Genomic DNA, 6,031 nt, shown 5'->3' with positions numbered 1-6,031 from the left:
TATAATTATTTATAATCAAAGCTTCAAAACCAGAATGTTATTTGTTTGTAACTCCATTGTTTTTCCCAGTCTTCCAGTCACCCTAAAGGCAAAACCTATGCATTTGGGTACTGCTGGCTTTGAGCAAAATGCCTGCTGGCACATAGCAGGAGCATAATAAACAGTTTGTTGAATGTAAATAGTCCATAAGCCAAAAATACTGATCTAATACCTAGTATCAGACCTATTTCTCTGAAAAAGATTAACTTGAGTCAATGAGGATGTAAACCTTATCATCATTTATCAGGACTTTTCAGTTATTTCAGGAAATGTGAACAGTGTTTTGCTTGGTAAGAAGAGGCACATGTTTTTATAGCCTTGTTCTTGCTAACATTTTTTCACACCTCTGTTTCTCAGTCTGACCATGCTCCTCTCTGTCGGCCTACACATGCTGAGCTTGCTACCCACACACCCCCGCAAGCACTTACCACACTGTGACAAAAACATACCAAATTTTCCAGACAGGGGTTTCTTACTTTTTAAACAATACTAAAATAGAAAACATCAACATGAAAGTTGACCCTCTTCAGATCTTCGGTCTAGGTAAGTAAATAGGATGGAAACTACAACAGAAACATTCGATTTAGCCCCAGTGGTTCCCACTGAAGTAATTGGCCCAAAGTCTGAGGAGTATGTCTACTTAATAAGGTGGAGACCAAGACTGTGCCTGTTATCCTTTAACCTCGGGGTCTGTTTATAATTTGTTATTCATTAAACAGCTAATTCTTTACCAGGAGGCCAAAAGCTAGCTATCTTTGCCATGATATAGTATCCTAAGTCCTGTTGCTGCTTGTTCTGCCCTTTCTTTGGCAGATATAATTACAAGTGAGCTCAAGGAACAAGAGCACTCAAAAAGCAGATACAGAAACAGAAGCAGAGGAAGAAGAAAAAGAAGATGATGAAGAAGAAGAAGGTGAAGGAGAAGGAAAAGGAGGAGGAGAAGGAGGAAGCGGGGGAGGAGGAGAAGGAGAAGAAGGGGAAGAGGAGGGAGAAGGAGACGGAAGAGGAGGAGGAAGAAGGAGGAGGAGACGGAGGAGGAGGGGAAAGAGGAGGGAGGAGGAAAGAGGAGGAGGGGGAAAAAGAAAAAGGAAGAGGAGGGGGAGGAAGAACACTGTGACAGGAAATGTGCCAAGGTCTAGCTCTGGAAACAATCTTTAGTAAAACAGGGTCTTGGTCATTGGATCTCAATGGGCTATGGGGGAAACATGGCTTTGTTTGTTTGCTTGTAGGTTGTTTGGTTTGGTTTGAGGGATACTGATATTGATATTAATATCCATAGTGTCGTGGTGGGCAGGAAAGATGAAAGGCCAGAACTGGCTGGAGGAAAATGCTGGGATTTTTTTACTCCAGAATGCAAGAGACTCAGAAAAAATGTCAGAAAGGGGAAAGTGCCTGAAATGAAATGTCTGGAAAACAAACCAACAAACAACCCTGTTAGCATAGTAGGCTAGTCTTAAAAACAAAACAGAGAAGACTCCTCCTTCTTTTTAAATGTAAGGAAAGAATATGAGTTGGCCTAATTAATGAAGCTGTTTGAAACCCTGCCTATTAAAATTTCCTGGAAGAGTTATACACCCATCATTCTCTTACTATTTTACCATCTTCTTAACAAATCATATGTTGAAATCTCCAGGCATGTTCCGCTAATCCCAATGATCCCCCCACCTTTAGCTTCAGTCACCTGACAAATGTTTTCTGCAGGCATACTGTACTTAAAACTCTCTACTGCCTGAAGAAACAGACACTTGCACGCACACACACACACACGCACACACACACACACGATGGATTCAGTCTCTGTCCTCACACAACTTTTAAGTTCCAGATTTTAAAAATGCATTTAAGAATCCATTTTTAAAAATTTTTCAAGATTAGACCATCTTTATCATGAAGATTTTCAGAATTAATTATAAGCAGACAAAAGAGGCTAAGCAAGTCTCTAAATGATGGCCTCTGGATACTGAGAGAATAACAGAGATGCAGAAAGACAATTTCTGATGGTGAGTAAATTCTGCTTCACAAAGAATCACCCCGAGCCATCATCCTCACACCCCAGAATCTCCTTTGAAAGGAAGTTACAAACATCAGTGAAGCCAGTAGGAGCAAAGACTTGAATTATTACTTTAGAGTCATAAAGAAACTGGTGGGGGCAGAGATCCACCTGTGTTTCTTTGTTTTTATAATGTGGATCAGGATACAAAATTGCAGAATTTTTGCTAAGACATTTTTAAGAATATGATATTCATACTTTATTGTATTGCAGAAAAGAGGAATAATGTTCCCCCTCATTTAAAACAATCACTATCCCCCTTTTACGTATAAGTTTGAACAACACAAAGTATACTGATTATGAATCTGTATCACAAAAAAAAAATTTGCTATAAATGCAATTTTCTGCTCACCAGAAATTGTCTGCCATGGGGCTCTTTGTAGAGTTGTGTTCCTCTCTTAAAGCATTAGATTCACTTCCGTTCACCTCTAATGAGTTCTGCAAATTTTTGTTTTATTTTCAGGGAATACATTCCCCCCCTTGGTTATCATGCTCCAGACCTTGGGTCCAGAAAAAAATTTTAATGTAGCCAAAGCTTAGTATGTTGCAGCCTAGCACACCACATACTGGAGTAGACTGTACTATACATAGCAAATAGTCAAGGGTGGTTTCATTGAAACAGAGCAAAAATTTTCCCCTTGTTATTTTGGGATATTTCAAAAACGTGCCTCTGAGCTCTAGCATGGGGCTTGATTAATGCATGATTTCCTCTTTAAAATTAGAAACAGGAATCGAGAATGAAGCTTAATAATTTTCATTTGCTCTTCTTTTCCAAGCATTTTAATTAAGGCCTGATTCCCAGACCTGATTAAGCAGCTCCTACATCTGACTGCAGTTTTTAGTTATCCCTGCAAGGCAGGAAGCTCATTTGGAATGAATGGGAACAATCTGGGAAGGAACAATGAGGCGGGATACGCTGTGGAAGGTGAAGGGCAGAGGGTGGGGTGGGGGACAGTGGTTGTTTGGTTTTGGTTTTGCTCTTAGAATCTGTTTGCCGTGTCCCTTGCAAAGTGCAACAACACAGTTCAACGGCGAATGTCAAAAATGTCATTCTAAGCACCATTACTTTAGGACTCTCAGAGCATTCTGTGAATATTCTAGTTTCCTTTGAATTCCTTGAGTGCAATGGTATAAGGGTAATATGTACTTTGTTTAATACTTTGTCTTAAGAAAATGTAAAAGATACATGTGCTATTACTATCCAATGCTCTTTTTCTCTTGGATCCATTGTAATCAGAAAATGAATTGAACGTGTATTTTTTATGGCTTTCATGGAGCAAAAAGCTGAATAAAGAAACAGTAATTATCGGGGGCACCTGGCTGGCTCAGTCGGTGAACCTGCAGCTCTTCACCTCGGGATGGTAAGCTCGAGCCCCGTGTGGTAGAGATTACTGAAAAAATAAAATCATTTTAAAAACACAAACAAACTAGTAATTGTCAAACACGAGTTCCCTCAAAACCATTTCTCTCGTTGAAGATAATGGCCCTGAATTATTTCAGAACATTAATTTTTGAAATACTGAAAAGTTGCACTCTAACATAGCCAGTGGCCATTAAATGTTTCTGGCTAATATTTAGAAAATCGATAACTAAGTTGCCCTTGTATCAAAGGAGTACAAGCTGAAACTTGTCTTATGCAAATTATATAATCATGTATGAGTAAACTCAATTTCTTAGAAGCTATATAGATGTCCTCCCCCGCCCTCATTTTTTAAATGAATTTTTAGTTACCGTGGCAGAGCCAGGCCATGAGTGGGGTCCAAAGCTGAGACACAGAGAGCCAGACTTCCCGGGGTAATGTGAACGCATCCCAACCACTGAAATTACTAAGTCAGAGTGTTTTACAGAGTCCCTTCCTTGCCATCCCCATTGCCAAGAGCCCATATCAAACCAGGGTTTGGGTTGTAATGCCCTAATTGTTTTCAGTGTCTCCTTTCTCCCACCATCTCCCTTCTTTCCCATTCTCTCTCTCTCTCTCTCTCACATCCACCTGCAAATTGGAGTCACATGGATTTTCCTTAAACACCACTTCATTTACCTTATTTTCCAGTTAAAAAAATCTCAGCTATATCCAGATTGATCATCAGGGACCTTTAAATCCTACATGCCTGGCTGCCTCTGAACCTCCCTTCCAAAACAGCCTTTACCATTAATCCTTGCTTTTCCAAACCCTAGAAACATCTCAGATCGCTGGTGGCTCTTATAAGTTCCAAATACAATAGGTCTGAAGTGGAGCCTGGGATTCAGCTGTGCCATCGTTGCTAGTGGTACAGACTACATTTTGAAAAACAAAGATTTAGACGACTCTTCTCTTTGGTCATGGAAACACTGGCCTCTGTCAAGGGCTTATTTGAAGGATGAGAAAAGGGAACTACATGCAATAAAATATCTCATATCTGATTGAATTAAGTTAAGGGCAGGGCAAACTTTAAGTTCTTTTCAAAAATTATACAGTAGTGCATGATTGATTGATAACTGTGTACATATAAGCTGTGAAATTACCTATATCCTATGGAAGTAAGGAAGGAAAGAAGGAAAGAAAGAAAGCCCAATATTAACAATCAAAACTTCTGAGACAATTGTCCAACATTTTATAAGCGACATAAAATCTAAATACTACCACAAATAACATGACCAAACTTAGTCTGAATACTGTATTTCTGTCCTGGGCATCAAGCATTTATTTGCTTTTGCTCAGTCACTGCCCTCCTACTTGCAATGATCCATGAGCTGGATTCTCTCCATTTGTTCCACTAACCAGAGTCCAACACCCTTTAGCAAATGGCACCTCTTGCCTCTTTAAATCTCTGCATCATTGGAAAACTAAAATTATGCTCTTCAAAAAATCCTCTAAAGCCAATGCTATAGAGTTATATACTTTTATTTAAAGCATTCTTTTGTTTTAAGAGATCCATGATTTCTACTTTGTTTCCTAAATGGAGTATTGACAGAGATCAATAATCCAATAGAACAATCTGACATAGCATAGGAATAGCTCTTAATTACACTGGCTAGAAAAGTGGTAGAAAGTAAAACTCATCAAATCTGCATGTTGTTTCAAATACAAAATTATTAAATATATAGTTTCAGTGTTTTTACTGAGTATACATGATAAAAGTTTGAGTCCTCTGGTCTTCCACCTGGGCTGCCAACGTGCCATCCAGACAGAGGAAGACCCGGAAATTGGGACTCGCAGGAGCCATGGCCATAGCCCCATCTACAGGCACCGGAAGCTCCCAGGAGGACTGGGTGATTCTGGCGGCACGGGTCACCACAGGGTCCACCTGGACAGATATCACCCAGCTTACTTTGGAAAAGCTGATATGAGACATTACCACTTGAAAAGGAACCAGAGCTTCTGCCCAGCTGATAAACTGTGGGCCTTAGTCAGAGAGCAGACACAGGGGAATGCCACCAAAAACAAGGCTGGAACTGTTCCTATCACTGATGTGGTGCGATCAGGCTACTACACGGGTTTGGGAAAGGGAAAGCTCCCGGAACAGCCTGTCACCGTGAAGGTCAAATTCTTCAGGAGAGTTGCTGAGGAGAAGATTAAGGGTATGGTGGGGAGGCCTGCATCCTAGTAGCTTGAAGCCATGCGGAGAAAGCTTCATTTAATGCTAACAGGTGCTTTTCAAAAACATAAATAAAATAAATAGTAATAATAATAACAACAACGGTAATAATAATAGAATTATCTGAACTCTGGAGAACCAAAGAAAGCTTTTATCTTATGGAAAATGGCTTGGCATCTCAGTAGGTCTTCCATAACTATAGCTCAGTTTTTATATCATGGAAAATTATATAAATTTGATAAAGCAAGCATTTTCAAATAATGGGAACTAATTTCTTCCATGTGTACTACTGCATCTTTTAATAGACCATAAAATTGTAAGCACCATCTGTTTGTCTTGTAATAGACCCTCCTCAACCCCCAGCTAA

The 6,031-nt window shown here is 39.6% G+C and overlaps 1 pseudogene; it reads left to right on the top strand.

Moving 5' to 3' along the window:
* The first annotated feature begins 548 nt into the window (after window positions 1–548).
* Window positions 549–5,681, top strand: LOC111146926 (annotated as a pseudogene).
* The last annotated feature ends 350 nt before the right edge of the window (window positions 5,682–6,031 follow it).

This window comes from Enhydra lutris, unplaced genomic scaffold (assembly GCF_002288905.1).
Source record: "Enhydra lutris kenyoni isolate GAN:26980312 unplaced genomic scaffold, ASM228890v2 scaffoldscaffold15, whole genome shotgun sequence".
Classification (NCBI taxonomy): Eukaryota; Metazoa; Chordata; class Mammalia; order Carnivora; family Mustelidae; genus Enhydra; species Enhydra lutris.
This window is presented reverse-complemented; position numbering and strand designations above follow the sequence as displayed.